This window comes from Periplaneta americana, chromosome 3 (assembly GCF_040183065.1).
Source record: "Periplaneta americana isolate PAMFEO1 chromosome 3, P.americana_PAMFEO1_priV1, whole genome shotgun sequence".
Lineage (NCBI taxonomy): Eukaryota > Metazoa > Arthropoda > Insecta > Blattodea > Blattidae > Periplaneta > Periplaneta americana.
In genome coordinates, this window is record NC_091119.1 from 142,863,172 (window position 1) to 142,891,148 (window position 27,977).

The following is a 27,977-nucleotide window of genomic DNA, read 5'->3' on the forward strand; positions in this document are numbered from 1 at the left end:
TCCTGTATTTTACCCACATTTTTGCCAGTCTCACGTATTTAACAACATTTTCTCTCTTAATTAATTTTTTTATTTACTTAAATGGTAAATATGAATATTGCTATGATGCTATGAAAGTTATTGTAATTCCATATTTTTAAGTGTAATCTACAATAACAAATTCTCATTAATTTTCAATGTTTTTTTTTTAAGGGAAATTTCAATATTGTAAAAGTTACTGGATGAATACAAGGCAAGTGATTAATAGTACTATCAGATTCATTTTAAACTACTTTTGCTTAGTTATACTATATACAACATGCTCCTAAAGGTAAACATGTCGATAATGTCTTGATGGGACGATTTTGGCAATTATTTAAAAAATCTCCAGTTTTTTCAGTTTGAAAACCTGGCAACCCTACTGATGACCCAATATGTTTGAGCAAGGAACTGAAAGTTCAGATTGAACATGAATGTAATGATATCCCATTAGCAACAATCTAGTTGGTATGTCGCTCTGTTGTACATCGTTGTTGGCAATGGCGGAAGAGGGCCATTTTGAACATGTACGGGCTTAAGGAATACAAAACCACAAAAATAGTATTTCTGTCTCAGCTCATTGCTGAGAAATAATGTTTCAAAATGTGTATACATCAATTTGGGACACACTGTATATAATACTGTTCTTCAACGTTGATGTCAAATTTGTCACATGATTGTAAAACAAAAATTGTGTCATGATGAGACAGCTACCAATACACATTTCAAATGATCCTGACACGGAAAAGAAAAATTCTTACAAAGTTCTTCGTGGAAATCATTCCTTAATCCAGACGCTGCCACTGAGCTAATAATACTTTTGGTAAAATGAAGAAACTGTATAAGCAAATTCTCAGTGCATAGATATTTAATCATTTAAAGATCTCAATGCATCCTCAAAGTCACGAAATATAAAAACATCACTTGTGTTCTTGCTCTAGGACACTGTTTTTTAACTGTTAAAAAATCAGCTTATGCAGTATAAATATTGGAAATAGTATCATTTTCAGTCAACATATAACACACTGAAAATGTGTCTTAAGAACAGTTTTTTTAGTTTTGCAATCGATATGTTAGATAAAAGGACAGGATATGAGAAAGAAATATGTGCTGAATTATCATTTATTAAATATACTTATTTTTATTAAATATAACTAATGAAATACACTTATATTAATAAAATATAACTTGTGCAATACACTTATAAAAATAAATACAATATCTGTGTTGGAAGACAACTTTATGTTACAAGACTTAATCTTATACACAAAACAATGACAGAGGTTTTGCAGAACCCCTATAATTGCGTGGAATGTTTAAGTGGTTGGCGGCTGTGTGAGTGAATAGGTTTGGATGCTTGTAGATTATGATGTGTAAGAGATATTTTATTTGTATCCTTTTTGCTATGTTGCAGGTTGCATTGATATGCTCCAGTTAAGGAAGAAGAAACATGTAGAGTATTACAAAAATGGTAACAGTCATTTTTCCAGAATAGGTGCCACTTGAACATTCCACGTTAAAAAATACTAGTGAATACATTTCCATTTCTTGAATGGTGGAAATTCATTTTCTCCACAGATATTCAAGATAATGTTTTGTTGTTTTATTAGTCCTGTAGGACAGCAAGGTGGTTTAAAAATACCTCTAAACTAGTATAAAATGTGACATTGCAGACCAAAAGGAAGTATTTTACCATTACTCTGAAGTGTTTGCTATAGAACTGTGTTCAATTGGATTGCATTCAATTTTCTATTTTCCTTCATCTACAGAGAAAGTCAAAACTTTCTCCACAGTGGCAGACACACTTATATCCTGGTGTTGGTTGGTATTTCTCCCTTGCCTTAGGGAGGTAGCCATGCAAACAATACCACCGCATCCTTGCCAAGATTATACTCAAATCCTGCATTCATTCCGTGAAATATATTTAGTTGAAGAACGAGCTTTTATAGTGGAATATGTGTTTTGAGAAGGTGAAAAATACACTGAAAAAGTGAAACAGAAGTTTAGAGAACATTTCCCAAACTCTAATTTACTTCATCGCGATACAGTGCGCGATCTGATCAATAAATTTCGTCAGACAGGCTCCATGCAAGATGCTTCATAGTGTGGGAGAACAGAAGAAAAACTGTTAGATATTTCTGGTCGAACGCTAAAAAGCCCTTACAAATCGATTAGAAAATTGGCACAGCAAACTGACATATCTTATTCCAGTGCGCATAGAGCATTAAAGAATGAACTAGGATTAGAACCGTACAAGGTATCAGTCATGCATGAACTAAAACCCACAGATAATGAGAAAAGACCAAATTATTGTGTTTGGTTTCAAAGATTTATTCGTCGTAATGGTGTTGACATGTTAGACAGGACATTCTTTACTGACGAAGCTTGGTTTCATCTTTCAGGTTGGTATGTAAATTCCCAGAATATACGGATCTGGTCCTCCGAAAACCCTTATGCAATACATGAAACACCATTGCACTCCCAGAAAATTGGGGTGTGGTGTGCCATATCACGAGCATGCATTATAGGATCAATTTTTTTAACGACAAAGTAAACTCTGAAGTTTATTGCTCAGACATATTGTTTCCTTTTATTGGGCAATTAAATGAAATTGAATTAAATATGTTTCTTTCAACAAGATTGTGCCACAGCTCACACATCTAACTGATCTATGCAATTGTTAGAAGAGGTTTTCGGTGAAAGAATAATAACTTCACAAAGATTGTGGCTGCCGAGATCCCCCGATCTAACACCCCCTGATTATTTCTTTTGGGGAGCAGCTAAATCTAACAATCCTACCACGATCGATGAATTAAAATATGCAATAACAATTTTTTTTTCAATTCAGTGACTCAGAAAACTTTGATCAAGGTTTTTGAAGATAAGGTGAAGTGGGTAGACCTATGTCTTCAAGAAAATGGACGCCATTTTCAACTTCTTCTGTAGAGTAGGTAAATGTTTTGGCATTTCAATATTATTTACTTATTATTGCCATATTTAGGATTTGTCGCACTCCATTATCTCCTGGCCTAGTTGCCTCATAAGTTGTGCCTTACTGGTATCACTTGTGAGGTTCAAACCTATCTTCGGACAGTTGACTAAATAACAACAATCATTCTCTGTATCTAGAGCGCTCTCGTTTATTCCACTAGCGCAGCCAATGGTAACACTCCATTCTCCGTATGTAGTGTGCTCTTGCTTGTTCCACTAGTGTAGAGAAAGTTCTGACTAACTCTGTATATTCTATGTTTTTTCCATTAAACATTTAAAAACAATGTACTATATTATATATCTCCAATATTTTTTTCCTACTATGTGCACTATGATGTACTAAAGTACAAGAGACGTGAACCAGGAGTGTCACTGGGTACAATATTACTACTGTATATATAGGGTGGAAATAATATAACTGTGCAGATTTTAACAGCTCATTCCTTGGACAAAGTACAACAAAAATTGTAATAATTACCATGTTAGTCCCAAATGAATATTTTTCTCAGAGAAAAATAATTTTTACCCAAATGTTAACACTGTTTACTTGATAAGCAGAGTGTGGAAGTGAAGTAACTCATCACTGCAGAGAGTGAGTGGAGTTGTATGTGCTAGCAACAATACTGTGCGACCACACTAACAAAAATTGCGGAAAGTATGTGAACTAACACAGACGACGAAAAGGAGGGTAAGAGGGCACTCCACTTATGTTCAGTTGATGTTCTCTTGATTCTCTGGGTAAACGTACAGACTGTGCAGTGAATGTAGTGCGCTATTTACATGATTGTGTAAGCAACAACTATAATGCAATGTCTTAGAAAGTGAAACCAACTATTCACAGCGAGGGCCGTAAGATCATTATAAAAGTGATAGAGTATGTGATGCAGAAAAGTCTTCCAGAACAGTTAAGGCCCGCTCCCAATTAGTGGAATCGAAACGAAAGTCTGCTGCCGCTCACATCTAGTGGAATCGAACCGAACAGTACTTTTATGTTTTGTCATACAAAAAAGGATAATTCTGCACAATATTTATTAATTTTTCTTCGTTCATATTTTTTTTATTGGGTTATTTTACGACGCTGTATCAACATCTCAGGTTATTTAGCGTCTGAATGAAATGAATATGATAATACCAGTGAAATGAGTCCGGGGTCCAGCACCGAAAGTTACCCAGCATTTGCTCATATTGGGTTGAGGGAAAACCCAGGAAAAAACCTCAACCAGGTAACTTGCCCCGACTGGGATTCGAACCTGGGCCACCTGGTTTCGCGGCCAGACGTGCTGATCGTTACTCCACAGGTGTGGACTCGTTCATATTAAATTGTGATTTTTGTATACATACTATTTCAGCAATAAGTTTCAATAGTAAACAAATTAAGCAGCCAAGAATGGATGTGGTTCATTTGTTTTTTCACGAAGGCTTACGAGAACTTAACAATCATACCCAAAACAAGAAATTCTGTTCCAGCAGTGGAATAAATATTCTAGCTCATGAATTCTATTCTGTTCGATTCGATGAGCCGCTTTCTTCTATCTTCCATTTAAATACATTGTGAAGAGAAATTCTGTTTGATTCGATTCCGCTAAGTGGGAGCGGGTCTTTAAAGATCCTATCGAAAATGCGACTAAATGCGCTCCTGCTCTTACTGGGAAATCCGAATCCACAGTATGTAAAATCAGAAAATAATCGAAATTAGCGGATATTGCTGGTCACAAACTACAATCCCCGGGTAAGAAACGAAAATGCAGTTCCAAGAAAATAGTGACTAGTACTCATCACAATCTGGCAACCCTGAAAACTGTCAGTATTCAGATACATTTTGTTTTCTTCATTACCCTGAGTGTTTTAAATTAAGATAGAGATGCCTAAAGAAAAATCATCAAAGACTACACCAGTGGCTCCTGAAATTATCAGGGATGACTTATGATGGGAAAATAATTTTTTGCCAGCAACACAACATATAGATATGTAGCTCCAAACTAAATTGTATAAATTATCTGTAGTTAGATTCTTTAAGGTGATGCTTCCTTCCAACAATATATTGTTAATGCATACAATCTATGCATTTTCTTTTTATTTATAAAGACGATCACTTTTACTTTTATCATCAATTTAAACTATTTCTCTAAGTACTCAAAAGTAACTTTCCAATAATATTTTCCATTCAGTTAATTTCTCGGTGGTTTTAAATCTCGTTATATTGGGCGATTTTCTGTTGAGTTATATATTTTCAGTTTTATAAAGACATAGGACCGATTTGTATCACCAAACTGGAGGAGAAAGAGAACTCCTCTGAACAACTATCAGTGATATAGGAAGCTGACAAAATAAAAAATGTAAGGGGGAAGGTGGGAGATAAGATAATAGTTAAGTGGGTTAGTGAGACGAGATAGACATGGCGGCTGTGAACGAAGTGGAAGTGGACGAGTTAAAGTTGAAGAAAGAAGTGATTAACATTATAGTCTATTTTGGGCCGATGACTTGGAACAAGATCGTAAAATATGTAAAATTAAATGATAACATCATAAATAAATGTCGCTTGATCCCAAGAATCAACTCCTGCGTATCTGAGTTGCTGAAAGAGCAAGGAGTTAAGGAAAGCGGTAGAAAGCTATATCAGGATCCTGGTACTCCGGTATGGTGGCTGTGTCCATCATGCGGACGTCCTTTACCACTACAGCCTGACAATGTACCGAATCCGGTAGAAAAGTAAGATGCATGGTGGTGCAAAGTTAGCAGTGGTTCGTTTTTTTCACAAAATTGAAGTTTAATATTCCAAATTCGTAGATATTTAAAAGAAATTGTTCATTCACCAGAGTGATTGTGTGATTGAATATGTATTTGATTGTGAGATGATTTTCTCATATACCGTATTGGTACTGTTTTTTAATATTCCAAGTTCGTAAATATCTAAAAGAAATTGTTCATTCACTAGAGTGATTGTGTGATTGAATATGTATTTGATTGTGAGATGATTTTCTCATATACCGTACTGGTATTGTTTTTCAATATTCCAAGATCGTAGATATCTAAAAGAAATTGTTCATTCACCAGAGTGTGTTAAATAAAAATCCAGGTTTTTCAGTGCTGAGACATGGGAAATTAGTCATGGATGGAGAAATTTAAGATCTACCTCATGAAATTTAAATGAAAAATGATGTTTAAATATGTCCCTGTAACTTCAGTTTGTGTACATTCTTCTGCTTACAAATGGATATTGACTGACAAAAACAGCTTGAGCATGGGCAATTTGGAGAATATTGTTATATACTGCAGAGCAAATTACTTTAAGTGAAAGTGTTGTAATTTTTTTGATATCATAACTTTTGTTTCTTAGAAATAAATAAAATTTTGAGGACCTATTATAACACTTTAAGCGCTTATTTTATCATTTTATAAGCTTATTTTAGGTGCATAAACATACATTTTTAGTGCCCTAAAATCCCAGGCTAGACTTATGTGACAGCAATGCTCTCATTCATCAAACAGCTCTCATCTTTGGAAAATATTTGAAGTGAATACAGACCATCTGATCGAAGAAGAAAACAATGTAAATGACTTTGAAATGCTATTTGCAAACCTACAGAAAAATGTTTCTGGAGTACACCTTCAAGTAGTTCTTGAATAAATCTTTATGAAAGTAGAATCAGAAGAGAAAAATGTTATGAAAATATTGTTTTCTGGGTCCACGAAAGTGCACCAAGTAGCATGGAAAAGAAGCTCTGATGTCCATTTCAGAAAATTTAGCTGTTTCATGGGTAATGCTGGCAACCTGTGCTCACATTACAACATGGATGTCTTGCAAAAAGAAAGTACATGTGCGAACACATAGGCAGAAAATTTATTTTCCATATTTGTATTTTTTCAGAATAATTTATATTGGTTCCATTTTTGTAGAGAAATAGGATGTTTTCTATTTAACTTATTATAATTTTATTTCGTTTTATTTTTTTTTTTACCGACCCATACAATCTCCATATGAAGGGTTCAGAGCCATAGTGGGCCAAACGCCATTTATTAAAAAAGGAGAAAGCAAGAGTTAAATTTACAGCCCAGTTACTTTATGGTGACAGCTCGTCGACGCGAGAGAGGAGAAGGTTTGGCTGTGGGAGGGAGACCGATCCGAGACTGAGAGAATGGAGGGAGGGAAATACAGTCATATTAGAAATGAAGTCTCACGTTGGTCTCCTGCACATTGCGGCGTCTGCATAATTTTGAGCTCCTGTCACTGTGTTCACTTCATACTCCGGAACAATAGTCACTAATAAACACTAAAGAAGTAAACTAATATGGAAATACAATGAGCAGCAGTTCGGAACAATAGTCACTAATAAACACTAAAGTAGTAAACTAATAGAAATACAATGAGCAGGAGTTCGGAACAATAATAATCACTAAAGAAATAAACTAACATGGAAATACAATGAGCAGCAATTCGGAACAAGTCACTAATAAACACTAAAGTAGTAAATTAATAGAAATACAATGAGCAGGAGTTCGGAACAATAATAATTACCAAACAAATAAACTAACATGGAAATACAATGATCAGCAGTTCGGAACAATAGTCACTAATAAACACTAAAGTAGTAAACTAATAGAAATACAATGAGCAGGAGTTCGGAACAATAATAAATACTAAAGAAGTAAACTAATGTGGAAATACAATGAGCAGCAATCGAATCATTATATTTAACAGTTAATTACTAATTAACAATGAAATATACTCATGCGGAAATACCGATAATGTTCATCAGTGCTTCACTGTTACCTTTATCATCATCATCATCATCATCCATGTAAAAGATGGAGCGGCCTTCTTCTCTGTACTTCTTTATTTTCCTCAAATACTGCAAACTTTTGGCCCTAATGCTGTGATGCTCCATCACAATTTGGCGATTATTTTGTTTTTTTTTTTTTCAATGAAATCCTAATTTCAAAATAACTTTCCTTAAAGTCGGGATACCTCCCTGAAAGCCGATAGTCTTTCAATTTCAATAATATACATTTTTTTAAGTGTGGGCCACTATTTCTGTGAAATATAGAACTCGTGCTTTGGTTCGTCTTATGACAGTTGATTTTGGTGCCGATTATCAATGTCTTTACTCTCCCTTATTATTTGGCTAACACAGCTCTCAGACACAGCGATAAACTCTGCTACAAGTTTTCCAACATTTGTTACGTTTTTTCTTCCGACGCTATCTTCATAAAGCGCTACACGTTGCTCACGACTTCTCGCGACTGCGAATGCAATACCCGACCTTTCAGTTTGCTTCTAACAGACAGCATTTTCACAAACAGAAAATAGCAGTGAATCTAGACAATAAATACTACATACTAAACAATACAAAACAGAAGCACTACAACTATTTAAGTAACTAAATGAAATGTACGTAACAAACACACTAAATTGCAATATACAAGACAGTGATGGTGTAGTAAGTCCTTAGCGTGACTGTACGCTCACACTAACGCTCCCGAGATGTGACCGGTAACGCAGCCCGGGGAAGACTAAAAGGAACACCCCTTCGAACAAACAGTGAACTCACCCAAACCACTGAGTCGCCAGGCCAGAGCTGTCACCATAAAGTAACTGGCCTGTAAGTGAATACCATAGTTCAATGAAGATTGACATACCATTTAGTTTTAATTTGTATACTTCATATTACTTGCTATATGTTTCCATTGAATTATGGTAATAACTTCATTTTAACCCTTGTTTTCTACAGTTTTAGTAAATGGTGCTTGGCCCACTATGGTTCTGAACCCTTCATATCATCATTACTCTCATTTTGTAGTTGCCAGAATCATTAGCATGGACATTTAAATGTGGACAATATGTTGGACATAAACATATTAGATTTTCTGCACTGTAATGGGATATGCTAAAAAAAGATTCATGCTTGTATTTCATTTTAATGAAAGAGAAACCTAACCCTCATGGGTCAAATCTGCGAGCTCGATAATTGAGGGTAGAGTCACTTGTCTGAAGAGTCTCTGGTAGTCAAGAACCTTCCCAACCCATTTCCTGTCTCACAATTCCTATCCATTATAATCAACCCTTTGTCGTGCAAACTTCGTTTCATCTCACTCCAGACAAACAGTCAAATCCATAAGAAACAAACAGAGATTTTTTTAGTCTCTTCCCCCCTCCACCGAACCCTCTTCCAAGAAAATGAAGTGCCGAGGGAAGATGAAACACTGCCACAAATGAGGGACTCAGGGTCAGGGCAAACGACCACATCTGCGTTCATGGAAAGGCGATCAACCTCACTCCACACCTCCTCCCGGGTATTTAGCCCCACTGGCCTGCCACTCTTCGGAGACCCCTCCCACGTCATCACCTCTGCCACAGCCGTGTCACCGTCTCTTCAACTCTGAAGGAGACTTGCAGGTGACGCCTGAACTGGGAACTCACTCTCATCGAGATCCATCCCGGGCTACCTATACAGCTGTCGCCGCCAACCCCGGACACCCTTTGTTCGAGGTGGCAGCCCTGTCTCCTTACCAAAAGCTGGAACGCCGGAGATCCCCCCCCCCAAAAAAAAATAATAAATTAATAATAATAATAAAAAAGAATAAACAAACAACCACAAAAACGGAGAAAGGCTGAAGCCCTGACTCTTAGATTTTAAGGAGTTGTCGAGGGCATGTCAAAATTGGTCAAAAAGAAGCTATCCACATCAAACTACATCCCAACAACATTAACAGGATGATGGGTTACAACTCAGCAACTCATGGAGAAGTCTATTCCAAGATAATACTTAAGAACGAGGAACCAGTGTCTACACATGTACACAGCACACTTTCATCCGGACAATGGACATGGAATCGAGGTCACCCCACACGGACTCCCATTTTCTTTCAGACCTTATTAGAGCCAGTCTTTAATATGAATACTCCTCTCCATGCAGACCTCAACAAGATTGGACAACGAAGAACCAATCATATGCCAGAAGGAGAACCTACGACCTATCAGTGGAAGTCCTCTCCCACTGAGACTCCTATACATATATATATATATACACAAGCTCAAACACTATTTCCTCATCCTATGCTCTGACGATGACCACAACACACCGGTCGAAACGTCAGGCACTAGTACCAAGACAATGTAGTATAAGCCCAAAGTTTCTCCACAGACCGTGGTATGGGTGTATTTTCTGCAGTATCCTTTAGAAATCGTATTCTGAGTATATTAATGAATATTTTTGCTAAGAATCTAAATATGTGGGCAATGAAAACAACATTGGGAAAAGGATAGGAACTGCTCTTAGGAGGAATGCAGTAAGTGAATGGAGAACGAAAAGTATGACTTGGGTGGTCGAGGCCCATGTACATTTTTATACAAGGAGCAGAGTTTGCAAAAAGGGCATTTTTAATAAAAAATGAATATCTCAAAAACTATTTGTGTTAGGAAGATGAAGCTTTAGAGACTGTATTTAGATACTTAGAGGACTGTATGTACCAAAATTCAAGTCTCTAGCCCAAAAAAATTAGGAAAATTTATATTTCACTATAGTCCCCCCTTAAGATAATATAATCGGAGAGCACAGTAAGAGATATAGAACACTCAGAAGGTGGTCCATCAGAATTAAGGCATAGGAAGTCTGCATTCAGATCAGCCCAGATGAGACAGCATCAGCAAGACAATAAAGAGCTGTTGATCACTTAGAGTATAGGTGAGTATTTAATTCACAAACCTGTCAATGTGTTCCATTTGTCACAGTGCAATTACAGGTTGCAAACACTTCTTGTTGCTTGTATTTCTCAACCATTTCTTACGCAAAAGAGAAAGTTACTTCGAACATTTGGGTGTAGAGTAACAGCTTGCTACCTACAGATTACGAAAACTCATCAGATGAAAACCCAGCACCAGAAGAGAGCATGTGGAGTAGAATGAATTTGTTTAAGAGAATATAATCGACTAACATAACAACAGATATCGAGCATTCGGTGGACAATCAGTCAGGATTAAGGTATGGGAAGTCTGCACTGATATCACCTGGATGGACAGGACCAGTAACACAACAAAAAACCTTTGATCGCCTAGAGTAGAGGTAAGATTAGCTCTCCTAAGTAATTAAGAGTTTATGAATAATTTCATGTGCACTAAAAATATTCCTGAATTTAATTAAATAGGAATGTGGCACAAGCTGATGCCTTGAGGCAAATGAATTGAATAATATAATCGGAGAGCACAGCAAGATACATAGAACACTCAGCAGGTGGTCCATCAAAATTAAGACATAGGAAGTCTGCATTCAGATCAGCCCAGATGAGACAGCATCAGCAAGACAATAAAGAGCCGTTGATCACCTAGAGTATAGGTGAGTATTTAATTCACAATCCTGTCAATGTGTTCCATTTGTCACAGTGCAATAACAATAGTCGGAGGTTGCAAATACTTCTTGTTGTTTGTATTTCTCAACCATTTCTTACGAGAAAGAAAAAGTCACTTCGAACATTTGGGTGTATGTAACAGCTTGCTACTTACAGATCAAGAGAGTTCATCCGATGAGAACCGAGCAGCAAACAGAGCATGTGGAGTAGAATGAATTTGTTTAAGAGAATATAATCGACTAACATAGCAACAGATATTGAGCATTCGGTGGGCAATCAATCAAGATTAAGGTATGGGAAGTCTGCACTGACATCACCTGGATGAACAGGACCAGTAACACAATAAAGAACCTTTGATCGCCTAGAGTAGAGGTAAGATTAGCTCTTATAAGTAACTAAGAGTTTATGAATAATTTCAAGTGCACTAAAAGTATTCCTGAATTTAATTAAATAGGAATGTGGCACAAGCTGATGCTTTGAGGCAAATGAGTTGAATAATTACTAAAATAGTGCAATACACTGCATGTTGCAGATATTACCAATGAAGAGATGCTGGATCCAGAACTATGTCAAGAATTAGCTGAATTCTTGAAATTAATCCATTACACAGAGAAGTCACTTCACTATATAAGGAAACCTTACAACCCTATCAAACAGATGCTCCAGAAGGAAACAACATATGCTTAGACCCTGCTGCAGCAGATTCAATCGTAGTTGATCCATCTCTGCTTAAAATACCTAGTGAAGATGATAACAATGATAAAGGGAATGAAGTTCTTCTTGAGGTTCCTCATACTGCCATTGGAATAAATTCTCTGTCAGAAGAAGACCTATCAAATAATAATGCAAATAATAGTAATGAATTTGATGTTGGTGGTGGTGGTGATGATGATGATGACTATATTCCAGAAAATGAAGATGGTGAAGATAAAGTTCACAAACAGAAGAAATCTAAAAAGAACGATCCTTGTCCAGGAGAATGGGTTGGAATAAAAATCAAAACAGAAGAGAGTAGGGATTAGCTTATGAAGGACTTGTTAAGAATGATAGAAAGTGAAAATACACAGCTTCTCAAGAAAAAGAAAAAAAGAGAACTTTTACCAAGATGTAATTGTAGTCTCAGTCAGAAGAACTCCATAAAATACAGTGAACTCACAGAACGAGAAAGAGATGGCATTTTAAAGTATTTTTGGAACTTAAGTTGGAAAGAGAAAAAAATATTTGTGAATCTTCTGGCTGATTAGGACAAACAAAAAGCACCAAAAATAAAAAAAATGAAACATCACGAAGAAGTGGGTCACTACTGTTCTTTCATCTAGAGAAAAAACATTCTCATATCAGAGTATGCAAGATGATGTTCTTGAACATCTTGTGTTTGAAGGAATGGTCTGTCCTTAACTGAGTGAAAGATAAACAGTCGATTGAGAAAACCCCAAGTGAGGGGAAGCTGGTGAACAGGAAAGAAGAAAAAGAGGCAATGAGATGAGAGATTCAAATATGAATCATAACACTCGTTATATAGCATTAGTGAGGATGCAAATTCGGCCTTTTCATTATTTTAAGGCTCTGAGGATGGTGTGATGAAGCACCGAAACAGCTGTAAGCCGCACAGACTTACATAATTAACACGATTAAGTCTGCTAGTTAATCAATTACTTATATTCAAGTGTTAAAAGTAGTGTACACAAGATTTAAAAAAGTAATTTGTTCTAAATTTAAAAAAAATAAAGCCCTGGATTACTACTGGCATTGTAAGATCAATTCGAGTACAAGATAAATTAAGATATATATGAGGGTGGACCCAAAATTAACCGGAACCGAACTGTTGCACAAGCATGCTTAGTAGTTACCAGTTGTGCTGTTAGGTGGTGTTAGTTTGGGGTCTCCCGCGACCGTTAGTGAGTTGGCTTCAGTCTGAGTTAAGTGGTTTGTTTGTGGTGCTGTGTTGTTTGCGTTCCTGTTTCAACCGTTTGGCGATTAGTGAAATGGATAACCACAAGGAACAAAGAGTGTGTGTGAAATTTTGTTTTCTGTTAGGGAAAACTGCAGCCAAGACTGTTGGGATGCTTAGGCAAGCCTTTAATGATGATGCTTCGGGGAAATCGCAGGTCTGCAAATGGTTTTCCAGTTCAAATCTGGCAACATGTCAACTGAAGACATGTCACGCCCCGGGCGTCCTTCGACAGGAAGAAATGACTAAAACATTGCCAAAATCAAACGTACAATTGATGAAGATTGTCGAAAGACCATTGACGAAGTTTCTGAGCAAACAAACCTGTCATGGAGCACGGTCCAGCGAATTTTAACCGAAGATTTGCACATGAGACGGGTGTCTGCAAAATTTGTTCCTCACTTGCTCACAGATGACCAAAGGGAAAACCGCGTGAGAGTTTGCTGCAACTTGAAGAGCGAAGTGCAGAACGATCCAAATTTTCTTAAAAGAATTGTGACTGGGGACGAGTCTTGGTGCTATGGGTACAATCCAGAATCAAAGCAAGCATCAAACCAGTGGCAAACTCCCAATTTACAACGACCCAAGAAAGCATGTCAAGTGCGATCCAATGTGAAAACAATGTTGATTTGTTTTTTTGATGTCCACAAAGAGTTCGTTCCGCCAGGACAAACAGTGAACCAACATTTCTATTTGGATGTGTTACGAAGATTATGAGAGAGTGTGCGACGAAAACGGCCTGAAATGTGGAGAAATGGGAACTGGTTGCTTCACCACGACAATGCTCCAGCTCACACAGCTCTGACGGTCCGACAGTTTTTGACAAACAACAACTTGGTGCTTGTGCCTCACCCACCCTACTCACCCGATCTGGCTCCGTCGGACTTTTTTTTTGTTTCCACAGATGAAGAAATGTCTGAAAGGAAAGCGATTTAGTGATGTGGATGACATCAAAGAAAACACGCTAACAGCTTTGAACAGTATCCTGCCTCAAGAGATCCAGCACTGTTTTCAGCAGTGGCAAAAGCATTGGGACATGTGCAAGTGCAAATGGTGTCTTATTTTAAAATGTGTCAAATGTGCATACGAGTATACAGCAGTTATGTTTTACAGGTGTGTTGTGTTACACTAAGTTATTCAATTTACAATTTTGGTGGGCAGGGGGTTGTTGTAAGAGGTGTCGAATGCACGTACTCATGAGTGAGCAACAGTGTAATTTTACTATGTGAGTGTTCTTTTAGTCTATATATATTCTTTGTTGTGACAAGTGCAGTGAAGTGTCAATGTGTTACCAAGTGTATTAATATGATGAAAACATGAATCTGTTAAACGATTTAGTGTGTAATCTTTTGGAGACACTGTTTTCTAAACTATGAAAAAAGTAAAAAATGATGGTCGGTCATACAATATTCAGCTTCAAGATTCGTGATATGCCGATTACAACTAGTTATGTGGAAGTTACTATAACGACAAGTTAAAAATGTCAATCGCAGTCTTCACAGCCATGCAGATTCAGCTGAACACATTAAATATATTTTGCAATTAAAGGCACTGCAGAAGAACATGAACACCACTGCAGATGCACAAAAGAAAAGTTCTAGGTTATACGTAAGTCAATTTAATGAAAACGTATGTTTAAATAGACTGGTAATGCACACCATAATTGATATGGCAGGCAGGAGTTGGCTTTTCACGGTCATGATGAGCGTATTTCATCACAGAACAGGAGGAATTTCAAAGAATTATTGGTTCCCCTCATTCCGTAAAGCCCTCTGGAAATTAGAAATGATTATGAGAAAAGTAGCTGTTTTCTCTGGTGAATCTAAAACAATTCCAAATTAAATAAGTGATTGCATTTCTGAATGCATCAATAAACATGTGAGAGATGAAATTAACAATGCCTCTTTCTGTTCCGTCCAAGTGGATGATACAACTGACATTTCTAAAAAATCTCAGTGTTCTTTCAAGTGCGAAGGGCGAACTTGTGGAAAGTTTTCTTGGCTTCCATGATGTTAGCTTTGATTGGACATCACAGACATTTTCTGTACTGGGGCTTTTGAATTATAAAACCAAACTTATGGGCCAGTGTTATGGTGGAGCGAGTGTGATGTCTGGGAACCTAAATGGCCTTCAGAAAAGAGTTAAAGATGAAGCTCCACAAGCTGTTTTCATTCATTGCTTGGGTCATAGACTTAATTGGGTCTATATGACTATAGGATATCAGTAATGTGTTTATGAGAATTTAAGTTGGCTAGATTGGAGAATGGGGTGACGTCATAAGATTGACGTCATCAGTTATAGGTATACCAGATTGTAAAAAGTATCGGTCTACGCATGTGTGCCAGCGCAGAGGGAGAGATTTCCCCCCACTCTGTACAATATAGTGCTAGTCTGTTACTCTTTGTCTGTGGAATGTGAGTTTTTATGTGTTTTATGTGTTTTCACGTAGTCAGAGTTTGTTTTATATGCATGTAGCAAGTGTTTAGGGTTTAAATAATTGTACAGGCCTACATATTAAAGTGAGATGGCGACATCATCAAAATCTTCGAGTATGTCCGGGAGACCTCTTAGAGGTCAAGCGCGAGAAATAGTGTACAATGTAGCACAATATTTAAAAAAAATAAAAGAAACGCATAAGATACAAAATGCAAATATTACACACATGACAAGTGAGGCTACCGGAGTGTCAGTGAGTACTGTGACTACAATTCTGAAAGAAGGAAAGGAAGCTGTTGCAAGGAACAAACTCACATTTTCTACTCAACGGGAAAAAGCGCGCCAAGAAAGAAGAGAATTGAAGTTGACAGCTTCACAGACAGCACTATTAGGCAAAAAATTCATTTCTTTTATACAGTAAAAGAAGAAATTTCAACTATTAAAAAACTCCTTAATGTCCTGAAAGAGGATGAAGTTATTGACTGTGGATACGAGTTTTTAAGGCAGAGAGTAAAAAAATAAGTTTTTTTGTGGAAAACGTGCCAATCGAAAAGGAAGCTGCTCACAGAATGCCCAGACAGAGTTTTGTGGAGAACAAAATACTTGGATCAAATTAGACAATTTAGACGTGAAGGGTGGAATATAGTTTATATCGATGAGACCTATATTCAGCAGTCTCATATGGTGACAAAATGCTGGCAGTCTGAAACTGAAATCGGGGCTACTGCAAACATTGGAGCAGGACAAAGACTGATAATTGTTCATGGAGGTGGGGAAAAAGGTTTTGTGGAGGGTGCTTTACTGATTTTTAAATCAGGACAGAAGACAGGCAATTACCATACATCTATGAATTATCAGAATTTTCGGAAGTGGCTGGAAACTCAGCTTCTCCCAGCTTTGCCGTCTCCAAGCATTATTGTAATGGATAACGCAAAATACCACTCTAATGAGAGAGACAAATTACAGACTCAAGCACACCTGAAAGAGGACATCGTTCGGTGGTTGCAAGAACATGGAGTTGAATTCGATACTAAGAAGAGTAAGGCTGAACTCTTTACAATAGCTCAGAACACACCTCATGAGAAACAGTTTTTAGTGGATGAAATAATTCATGGTCATGGTCATATCCCATTACGTCTCCCACCTTATCATCCAGACCTTTCACCTAGTGAAATGGTTTGGAGGGACATTAAAGGCCAAGTTGCACAACAGTCAATTGGCGGCTCTTTAAAAGAAAAAGAGGAGTTGTCTCGGAAACTTTTCCAGGAATACACTGTCGAAAAGTGGAGAAAACGTTGTCAGCATGTATATGAAAATGAGCAGAAATACTTGCATCATGACAATAGTATTGACAATGAAACTGACAGAATTATCATCAGTTTGAGTTCGAGTGACAGTGATGACACTTCATAAGACGAAGATGACAGCAATGGCGACAGGAGCAATGAATAGCGGTAGGAGAATGGAGGGGGAACAAGCTGGCAGCCGGTAGGACCGGACATCCTAGCAGTGGAGGGTGGAGCGTGGAGAATGGAGACTAGAGGGGGAACAAGCTGACGGCCAACTCTGGTAAGTCCTGACTTCAAATATTTTTTTCTAAGTGGTAGACCTATAGTGTGGTTACATTTTGTGTTTGCAGATAAGTATAGAGGTGGCTGTGGATTCTGTGGTTAGGTTGATACATGTGTAAATTTTATTGGTGGTTGTTATTGATGAAGTCTGAATGGCATAGAGGTAAAGCACATGTTTGGATGGTGAGTAAATCATTCTATTATTTGTTCAATTTGTGAGCAGTTGTGTTTTTGATTTGATTGACTATGGAGTGAATTGCTGATCCAAGTGGAGTGAAACGAACGGCTGAACATTCTGTTTCTGATTCTACATCAGATAGTAATTCTGAGTCATCATATGATGAAGAACCTATCATAGTGCCTCAGGTTGGGGATATTGGAGATGCTTTAAGGTATTCGTTTTTAGTGTTATTTCAGGATTTGGGGAAGGGGATTGCGTTTTTAAGGAAAAGGGGTTTAATTTCCTGGGAATATTTTTGTCCTAAGTGTAATAAAGCAAGTCGAGCGATCAGTTTCTGACAGCAGAACCAAGGATTGTTTCTTATGGTATTGCCGAAAGGATAATGTTTGGTGGTCCATAAGAAAGATTTGTTTCATTTGTCGCAAGCATTGTACAGAAATATAATTCAGTGAGGTCTTAGAGCAGCTTATCTGGATTGTGGGCAACCTGAGGTACGACACACTATTATGGAGATTATGGGATTATCATTTGTGTCATTAAATGACGCTGAAGATACTTTTCGTGAAGTATATGAAGAGATACCATATGATGTGTTGGAATTTGCAGACTATTTCGATCACACGTACCTCCGTGGACGAAAAACTGTTGGTAGAAGGAGAGCCATTACATATCGTTTTCCTGCTCCTATTTGGAACATGTACAATTCTGTCATAAATAGAGAACAGCGAACAAACAACATAGTTGAAGCATTCCATTCGAAATTCCAAAGAGTGTTAGGTGCTCATCACTTATCTATATGGTGTTTCATAGAAAATTTACAAGCATAGCAACATGATAATGAAAATTTGATGGTCCAAATTCGTTTGGGACACACAAATATTAGGCCATATGCAAATAAAAGGTACTTCTCTAACCAAACACATATTGAAGAGATTGTGGGGCAGTATAACACATATATATATATATATATAAAAAAAACCATGCAAGCTTACTTGCAAGCAATTTCCTATCATTTGAAAGTATATATCACCTCAGAAGATGTCGGGAATGAAGATGAATATGAAGATGATTAATTTTCCTTACGTCCATTCGTCAATGAACTTCAAATTGTGAAAAAATATAATTATCAATAAATAAAGTTGTACTGTTTACATTTCAATTTATTACTTTGGACTTTTTTTTTTTTTTTGGACATTCGGACTATTTATTATTTGGACATTTTTGTCAAAGGACATTTTCCTTTGGACATTGTGACCTGCAATTTGGCACTTAGCACATATTTAATTTCAAGCACTAATCATAATAATTTTCTTTTGAAGTGTAATATACTTACTGTATTCCGGAGATATAAGTAATATAAAGAGCACAAGAAAGTTGTAACATGCTTGCAGTCACCTATAAAACACTTCTAGAAGTAAGAGTAAAGAAAATATTGCACCCCATGTAAGTAAGAAGCGTGGAAACAAGTTTCCATAATTCGAAAACGAAAGTATTAAAAACTTCAGAAAACATGAAAGCCTTCTCACAACTTATTGCTGTGGTTAACATTTGTCAGCATTCTGATGCTAAAAAGATCCAAATGGAGGAAAGTAGTATTTCCCATTTCAAGATTTTATCTTCCTTACAATGTAGCCAGCCATATTACAACTGTTCAACACTTTCATGTAAGGGTCATACAAGCGAGAAAAGTAATCTGAATGTAATGCCAATAATTCGCGCAACTAGTCATTAAATTAAAGGTAAACTTAGGAAGTCTGTGACAACTATTGCCTTATGAAACCCTAGACCTAACCTATCATTGACAATGGGGCTCCATTTGAAAAATGAAGGCAGTCTTACAAAAAAAAATGACTTGAAAAAAAAAAAAAAAAAGATATCGAATATGTGTAACAAAATGCTATTTATTATGAGTAATTCTATTCCAAAACATCTTATTTTCTATCCAGTTCACCAGAAAATTATGGTAATTATTATGATGAAAGAACTGATATTTCTGTATAGTTGTTGGTTGGTTGCTAATGCTCTTATTTTCTATCCAGTTCACCAGAAAATTATGGTAATTATTAATGATGAAAGAACTGATATTTCTGTATAGTTGTTGGTTGGTTGCTAATGCTCGGCATATTGGAGTTCTTCCATTTGCCTTCTTGCTTCCCAATACCATAATGGTAGACCTGTAGCTGTTAAATTTTTACAATTCTTGAGGTGTGTCATATCTATTATAATATTATTTTCTTTACAAAGTAAACAATTAAGGATACGAAAAACATTTATTTTATATAGATGAGCAGCCAAACAATCACATCACGTATATATTCAAAAGAAGTTCAACAGCTTTTATTCGTGGACATTCTACAATTAAATTTTTGTTTAATAAAATATTCCATTGCTTATTTTAACTCTCATGTCTTAATTTTTCATGTATTTCTTGTTGGATGATTTTCGTAATTATTAGTAGGAGATAAAATTAAATTTGTAATTTGTTGGAACATAGCACCCTTTTTTGGTAAGAAATACGCATCTAATTATAAAGAATTTCACAGTGTGAAGGACTCCATTGCAAAACTATTGTTTTGTGAAGAGATTGTAAGCATTTGATACTTTGTTATAGTTTATTTAAAATATTAGTTTTGAGAATTAATGAAAAGATATAATTTTTTTCCTTAAGTTTTAAAAGGCGTTCCAAATTTTTTATTTACAAGACCAATATTTTTATTAAATTATTAAAACTAATGATCATTAATGGCTTGTATAGATGATTTAGAATCGCTAAATATAACATCTTTATTAAAGAGGTTAAATTCATTAAACGTTTCTAAGATCTAACAAGAGGTAGACATAAACAGAAACACTTTTTAATGTGGAGCTACTCTGATCAAAATTACATTGAAATTATAGCTGCTAGAGCACTTGACTTATTATTCTGTGGATCCAGGTTCGATCCCCGACGTACTTCCCATTTATAACTTGTGTTGGTCAAGCCCGTGGTCCAGAGAACACAAAGGGGTTTTCTCCGAAAGCTCTAGTTCCCCTATGGCATCCCAACAAATCTCTATCATCTCATCGTGGGTGTAGCATAGATCAGCCTTCTATGACGCACCCTGGGCAACAACTCTTATTACATTGGTCTACACAACTGGCTTCATATGGGTGAATGACAAACAGTGAAGTACCCACCATTATCAAAAAAATAAATAAATTATGGAAGTTCTGGTCAATATATTGATACCGTAACCAAAACAAGCTGCAAAATGGTGGTATTGTATTTCTAATCTATGTAGACGGAATCATACACATCTAGTGTGTACTAGTCGAAAACCATGTGGAGATTTTCAATTAAAGACTGCAAATGCTTCTCATAAAAAAATGAATGTGAAATAAATCCATGAACACATATTATCACTGGAAAATATTCAATTTTGCACCTATCAGTAAGCATGTTTTCTATTATTTCTTGGTTAACTACTGACTTTGCATCCAAAAGCAATGTGTTAATGCTCATAAGTTGTTTTTAGGTTACGGAAGGTTAGTCTGCCTGCTGGCTAATTCAACCCTAACAGTCAAAGTATCCTTCTTAGTTTATTACAATATTGCTTAAAGACATAAATACTCTAACATAAGATAAAACTATGCATCACAAACTGTTTTAATGTCGCAATAGGTGAGATCACCGCTAACATGCTGCCTACCACCAAAGGAGAATTTTCAAGATTTCAAAAGATATCGTGATCAACAGACTCAACAAACATCACCAAATTATTGTGAAGTCTACATTTTCTGAAGAAGAGGAAACAGCACTAATAGACCACATGGTTACTGTAGCGGGATGGAATTCCCCTTTTGATATTAACAATCTTCACTACCTTACAAAATCTTATGTAGATATGAGAAAAAGAATGGTGGTACCTTTTTGGAAAGTAATTTGCCAGCAATGCAGTGCACTTATTCATATTTGGCAAGAAATAAATAACATCTCAGTCACATACAGTATTGTCTCAGTATAGCGAACTTCAGTTTAGCATGTTTTTCAATTTTATATACATATTTTAAATCTCACACTAAATTCACATACATTATAACGCAAAGATATTTCAATTTTACGTCATCATTACTTGTAATCACTTCATTATTATGCACGAAAAATTTTTAAGTTGATAATATTCTATATACTATTGTATGTATTTTTTTAGTAGGTTATTTTACGACGCTTTATCAACATCTTAGGTTATTTAGCGTCTGATTGAGATGGTGATAATGCTGGTGAAATGAGTCCGGGGCCAACACCGAAAGCTACCCAGCATTTGCTCATATTGGGTTGAAGAAAATCCCGGAAAAAACCTCAACCAGGTAACTTGCCCCGACAGGGAATCGAGCCCGAGCCACCTGGTTTCGCGGCTAGACGCGCTAACCGTTACTCCACAGGTGTGGACTTGTATGTATGTGTATGTATATGTATATATATATATATTAACTTTTGCTTATTTCATCTATTGTCAGTTGTAGGTTTTATGTACTATGTGTATCTGTTTTTATTTTTGAACATGGTGGCTGGAAACTTAGTATTTTACAGTATGCAAGGTATAGCATCTTGCATGCATTTGATCTTAGTCCTACGTTGTTTCTAGCAAGTATGATTGATTCTCAAGTCACTGAGTGAACTTCAACATTTTGTAGAAGATAAATTACTTACTTACTGGCTTTTAAGGAACCCGAAGGTTCATTGCCGCCCTCACATAAGCCCGCCATTGGTCCCTATCCTGAGCAAGATTAATCCATTCTCTATCATCATATTCCACCTCCCTCAAATCCATTTTAATATTATCTTCCCATCTACGTCTCGGCCTCCCTAAAGGTCTTTTTCCCTCCAGCCTCCCAACTAACACTCTATATGCATTTCTAGATTCGCCCATACATGCTACATGTCCTACTCATCTCAAACGTCTGGATTTAATGTTCCTGATTATGTCAGGTAAAGAATACAATGCGTGCAGTTCTGCATTATATAACTTTCTCCATTCTCCTGTAACTTCATCCCTCTTAGCGAAAGAATTTTCATCTATGATGAAACCAACCTCTGTGATGATCCTGATGTAAAGGAATGCATCAAGTATTCCTCTAATGTTTTGTGCACTGGCTGAAAGGTTTCTCTTACTTGCTTACATTGTGTACAAATCTCAACAATTGTGTTGACTTGGATGAAAGAAAGTCTCAGTAGAACTTGATGTAATAACAGTTGATCTGGAAAAGAGTTAAATGTGAATTATGATGTGCTGTCAGGTTGACAATTTGCCGAATGTACAAAATACTGTACCGGTATGAAGAATGTAAATATTCGAAGAGGCTGCAACATAAAATATAAATGTGGTACAAATATGGTTGTCAGAAATACAGACTGAGAAAAAAAAAATAAGTTTCTGATTTTAAAAATTATATACAAACTGTTAATTGTTATGAGGTTATGACATTTTAGTGTTAAAAGTGTTCATTAAAGCCAAAGAAGTCTGCCATAAGTTGCTATACACCACAGTGACATGCGTTACGTTTTATTAACTCCATAACTGTCAACTCTGAAAGAATTTTGTAGTGGTTTGTCACTATTAATTTAGTCTTTGTGTCTGTAATCACCTCGATTCATATTTTCAGTGCACTGCTGACTAAACAAACGTCTTGTTTAAGTATGTGATCATGGACTGCAATCAAGACCATGCATTTATATTTACAGTCGCACTCAAACCTTCTGATGTTTGCAGGTGTGTCCGCTTATTGGCGATAGCCAATAGCAAGCAGCAGTGCTGCATTGCAACATATGGGCACACAGACTCGCTGCATATTTGGCACTTAGAAAGTCTCAAAATCAACCAGAAGTGCGCTCGTAAAATTGGTATGTTGTAGGGACCTTGCATGTATATATAAACCCCGATAAGACGCTGTTCAAGGGACCGTGTGTAAACCGCGTATTAAGCGGGTATACTAATTTTGACTTACATACATTATCTATTAGCATTTTTCTTTCTTGAAATACATGATTAATAAAAGATAATACAGTATCGCTTCATTATTGTCCTGTAAGTCAAAGCCATTTGCAATTTGTACTGTACTTAATTCTTCGAAAAAAATCATTTATAGTTTTTTGCAGTGTGCGTGTTTGCCAAGTCTTCATGTTTACCACACTTCACTTTCCTGCACTTACATCCTCCTGACGTCACAGCTGCAGAGATTGAGTCGCGATTTTTTATTATCGTCCTTAATGTCTTCTGCCATTGGAATAGAAATTTGCAGCACAAAAGGTATGTTTCCTTAAACGGGACACAGGCATATAATAACCGCTATTTTTGCAAGAATATGCTTTGACAGCATAGACATAATGCTATTTAGGGCTATGTCAATTCATTTGTACAGAAAATTACTATTTAAAATAAAGCCTATCATTCAAATTATTTTATCACACTGTGCCTTTGTGTTATTCGACAACTTTATTAACCCTAATAAAAGTAAAACTATTACAAAAACTGATATAATCTCAGCGAGTATGATTACTTACGTCTGACTCAACTAATTTTTCTGTTTTGTGACTTTCAATTTCATTCAATGCAATCTGATGATATTATTAAGCCTTCTGCATCTCCCTATCAAACCTATCTCAGGTAAAGGATCGCGCTCCACAGTTTTAAAGCTACTGCAGCTGAGAGACAGAGACGGAGAGTGTGGTTGTGACGTCACGCTCGCATGTTACTGGCGCTCGTAAAACATCAGGAGGTTTAAGCGAGACTGTATATAGGCCTAAATTCATTTATTATTCTATTACATTATTACAGAGTAGTTGTTTTTTGCCAATGCTCAAGACTTGAACTTACCGGTACTCAATTTTCTTGCGAGCATCCCTGTATTATGTTGTAAGTTGAGTTGATATATCAGCTTTTATCTTCTTAATTGCTGTGTAACTCATTACAGACTTTGGATTCTTACAAAGAGTACATTGGGGTGATGAATATGTGTTCATCCTATGTAAATGAGCAGCTAAACAATCATGGCCAGTTGTTAGTCACGCACTGTCAAAAAAAAAAGTTACATCGTAAACTTACTTGTTTGAATTACGGTGAAAAATCTATAAGAACAAAATTCTGATAGACAGTAGAATACTGCAATTTACAAGGAAATGTAAATTTAGAAGAATGCATAGTTCTGATGTAAGAAATTTATCATGAATACTTTGATTTTAAAGAGCCACATTCACTATTAACCTTAAAGAAATCTTACCTTCCGCCAATTTCAGAAGGTTGAGTTACGCTTCAGTCAGCTCACTGAAGTAACATGGAGCAGTCTTGAAATGTAGAAAAAATTTTCTGACGTTCAAATGAAGTCCTTGTGTAGCATCATTGCATATGATTTAGTATTCATTGTGTTCAGAAATTCATTGATATTGCAATGCTGCCAATTGGACAGGAACTTGTAAACAAAATAACGAATCCATAATCATATATGCATACGTAGTTGAAAATAAGTCCATGAGAAAATATTCTCTGATGAAAACCAAGTCACTGATCTTTTGTAGAATATCAGTACACCACACAAAGCAAGAAGGTCCACCAAGGAAATCTGCAAATAAATTTGGTTACAATTATTTGTCGTTGTTAATGCCAGTGGAGACTTTGTAAGAATGTAACACATGTTCACTACAGCAAGCATACTGTCTCCTTAAATTGAGAGATAACTCAGTAATGATACTAATGAAAAGTTTATGGTTTATGTTGGTACAGCAGATGAAATATCATACAGATACATGCAGCCACTCTCATATTACTAAATGAGGTTAGAATGAACGAGTTCACAGAGCTTTAAAATTGAGTTCCAAGATTTCAAACTGGACAATTCTGTCTACTGATCAATGTGTGTGATACAGAACTTCCCTTCCAAAATGTACCTCAAGTAAGTGTTATTCACACCTGAATAACTGTGAAAGAGCACATTGTTCCAATGGTCAATATTCAAACAAAAATAATGATAGGGAAAAAATGTGATCATTTTAGCAGGATAGACCAGACAAAATTAGTTAAAATTATTCAAAGTTTAGCATTCACAAACTAAATTAAAGAAATTGTATACTGTGATAATAAAGTGAGTTTCCATATAATAAAATGGTATTATACGGCAAGCAGCTGATTATCTGTTATTTCGTAAACATTTTACTAAAAGTAAGTTGTCTGCTGAGTTGTCTTAAGGCATTTGTCAACATAAAAAGAAAGATTTGCTTAAAAGGTGTTTGAAGTCCTACTATGGCAATTGATATCGATCTGATTCTTCAGCTGTTACTAGGTTTGTTTCAATATGAAAAAATCATGCAAGAACTGCCGACACATGTGCACAGAGAGATCCAACAATTTTTAGAACTTCTGAACTGCAAGTGCACTATTTTGTTCTGTTCCAACAAACTTCAGTACTGATCCCATATGAGTGAAAAAATTCATAGACAGCATCTGAGATCATGTTCTTTCTAGTACAGAGAGAGCCAGTGAAAAGTTACCGCACTATGCAGGGGACATCGGAGAACAGATTGCGTTCAATTCACTGGTAAGCTGTAGCAGCATGGACTGCCATTCAGTTTCATTAAGGTAGGCCTAAATTATTAGTTAAGAGTTACCTAATGAATGAATGAAGTTGAAAACTGATGCAGATCTTACCTTTCATCAAAGCAGCTGTTGAAAATGATGTCCAGCATTCTCAATACAAATGTTGCATCGTGTTAAAAAATTCTGAAATGCTCGTTGTATCTCAGCCTCTGAAATTTCAGATATCACTCGTCTGATTTCATTCTCCAGGGCTTCAAGATTATGTGGATTGTTCTTGTACACTTTCTGTTTTAAAGTTCCCCACAAATAAAAATCACAGACATTTAAATCGGGGGAACGATAGGGCCAAAGTCCACGACTAATTATTCGCTCATCGAACACCTGTTCTAATGCATGCATTGAATTCTGATCTGTATGAGCAGTGGCATTATCCTGTTGGAAGTAGGCATATTGCTTTTCTTCCACAGTCAACATTTCAAAAAATGGCTGCAGTATGTTTTGCACATATCGTTCCGAGTTAACGGTATCATAAAAGAAAATAGGGCCAATGATTCTGTGTGCAGTAATGCCACACCAAACACCGACTTCCTGATTGTGAAGAGGAGGAGTTTCATGCACTACATGAGGATTGTCAGTGTCCCAATACTTTGAATTCTCAGAATTCACATACCCACTTAAACAGAAATAAGCTTCATCCGTCATAATTAAAAGAGAAGGATCGACAATACCATCATGGACAGATTGCAGCATCCACCGACAGAAATTTACGCGGGCAGCTGGATCCTGTTGTGTTAACTGATTAACCACTGACACTTTGTAAGAATGAAAGTGTAGCATTTTTAGTCCCCGTAATGCCGATCTTTGAGAAATACCACACTCCTGCGCCAATCGGCGTGAAGATTTTCTCGGACTGGTTTCAATTCTTGCTTGAATATCTGCAAGCTTCTCCTCTGTTAATACTCTCTTCTGTGGTTCTCTTTTTTTGTTTTTAACAGACCCTGTTTCTCGCCATTTTCTGCATAACTTAACTATGTATTGTCTCGAAGGCATTGTAGCATTACGAAATTGACGTAAAAACTTGCGAACGGTACTGTCATACGATTTCTTTTTCAGGAGAAATGTCTCAACTAGAAATGTTCGTTGTGCAATACTATACGTCACCATACTTATAGCGAAGACAAACGCAAATAATGTTCAATAACAAGTGTCGTAATGCAACACTACGTAATATCGTGCGCTCAACAAACACTCCATTCTTCGACTACACTTAGTACACTTCCCACTGTTCGCGCACTCCATCCCCACCACTCGGGAATTTTATGCATAACTTACTGTAATAAAACTGAATGCCCACCCGCACTGCTACAGCTTACCGGTGTATCGAGCAATGGATTGCGGGATATCTGTTCCCCGACGTCCCCTGCATAGTGCGGTACTTTTCTCTGCCTCTCTTTGTAGCTGTGGAAAACAAAACATACACAGATGAGCTTAAGGAGGAAATAGTGAGAGAACTCTGAAAGAAATGTGATTTAGGATCAATTTCAGAACACGGATTTCTTCCTTTACCTCTTATTTCAAAATTCCAACCTTGTGCACACAAATAAATTATTGGCACTGAAAAGTGCCTTTTAGTAAGCATGATGATGCAGACAAATCTGCTCTTTTTAGTATTTTAAGATACAATTGTCAGTGAGGAATCCGTATACTGAAATTTACCTGTGCGCTAGTTTATCCAATGTTACATACTTATATTAGTCAAAAAATAAATTATGGATAAAACTGACGTAAGATCTAGAACGAAAGTGCAAAAGGCAAGCGAAAAGCAACATTACATCAAGAGCACAACTTTAACAAACGAAGAGGTTTCCCAAGCCAGCAGCCACACAACACGCGGGAAGAACTTCAAAAAAGAATTGAAT

General features: G+C 36.4%; 2 long non-coding RNA genes across 3 annotated transcripts; one reads left to right on the top strand and one right to left on the bottom strand.

Annotated features, from left to right (window-relative positions):
• Positions 1-618: 618 nt before the first annotated feature.
• On the bottom strand, positions 619-27,954 carry LOC138696585 (uncharacterized). Of its 2 annotated transcripts, XR_011331421.1 has the most exons (6): positions 27,891-27,954; positions 27,432-27,516; positions 24,749-25,087; positions 24,346-24,540; positions 22,564-22,729; positions 619-9,523 (listed from the first exon to the last, which is right to left on the bottom strand). It is a non-coding gene; the product is annotated as an uncharacterized lncRNA (long non-coding RNA). The 2 variants fall into 2 exon arrangements; XR_011331420.1 differs by lacking the exon at positions 619-9,523 and having other exon boundaries at positions 19,355-22,729.
• Positions 9,560-13,554, top strand: LOC138696586 (uncharacterized). Its single transcript, XR_011331422.1, has 2 exons — positions 9,560-11,724; positions 11,885-13,554. It is a non-coding gene; the product is annotated as an uncharacterized lncRNA (long non-coding RNA).
• Positions 27,955-27,977: the final 23 nt, after the last annotated feature.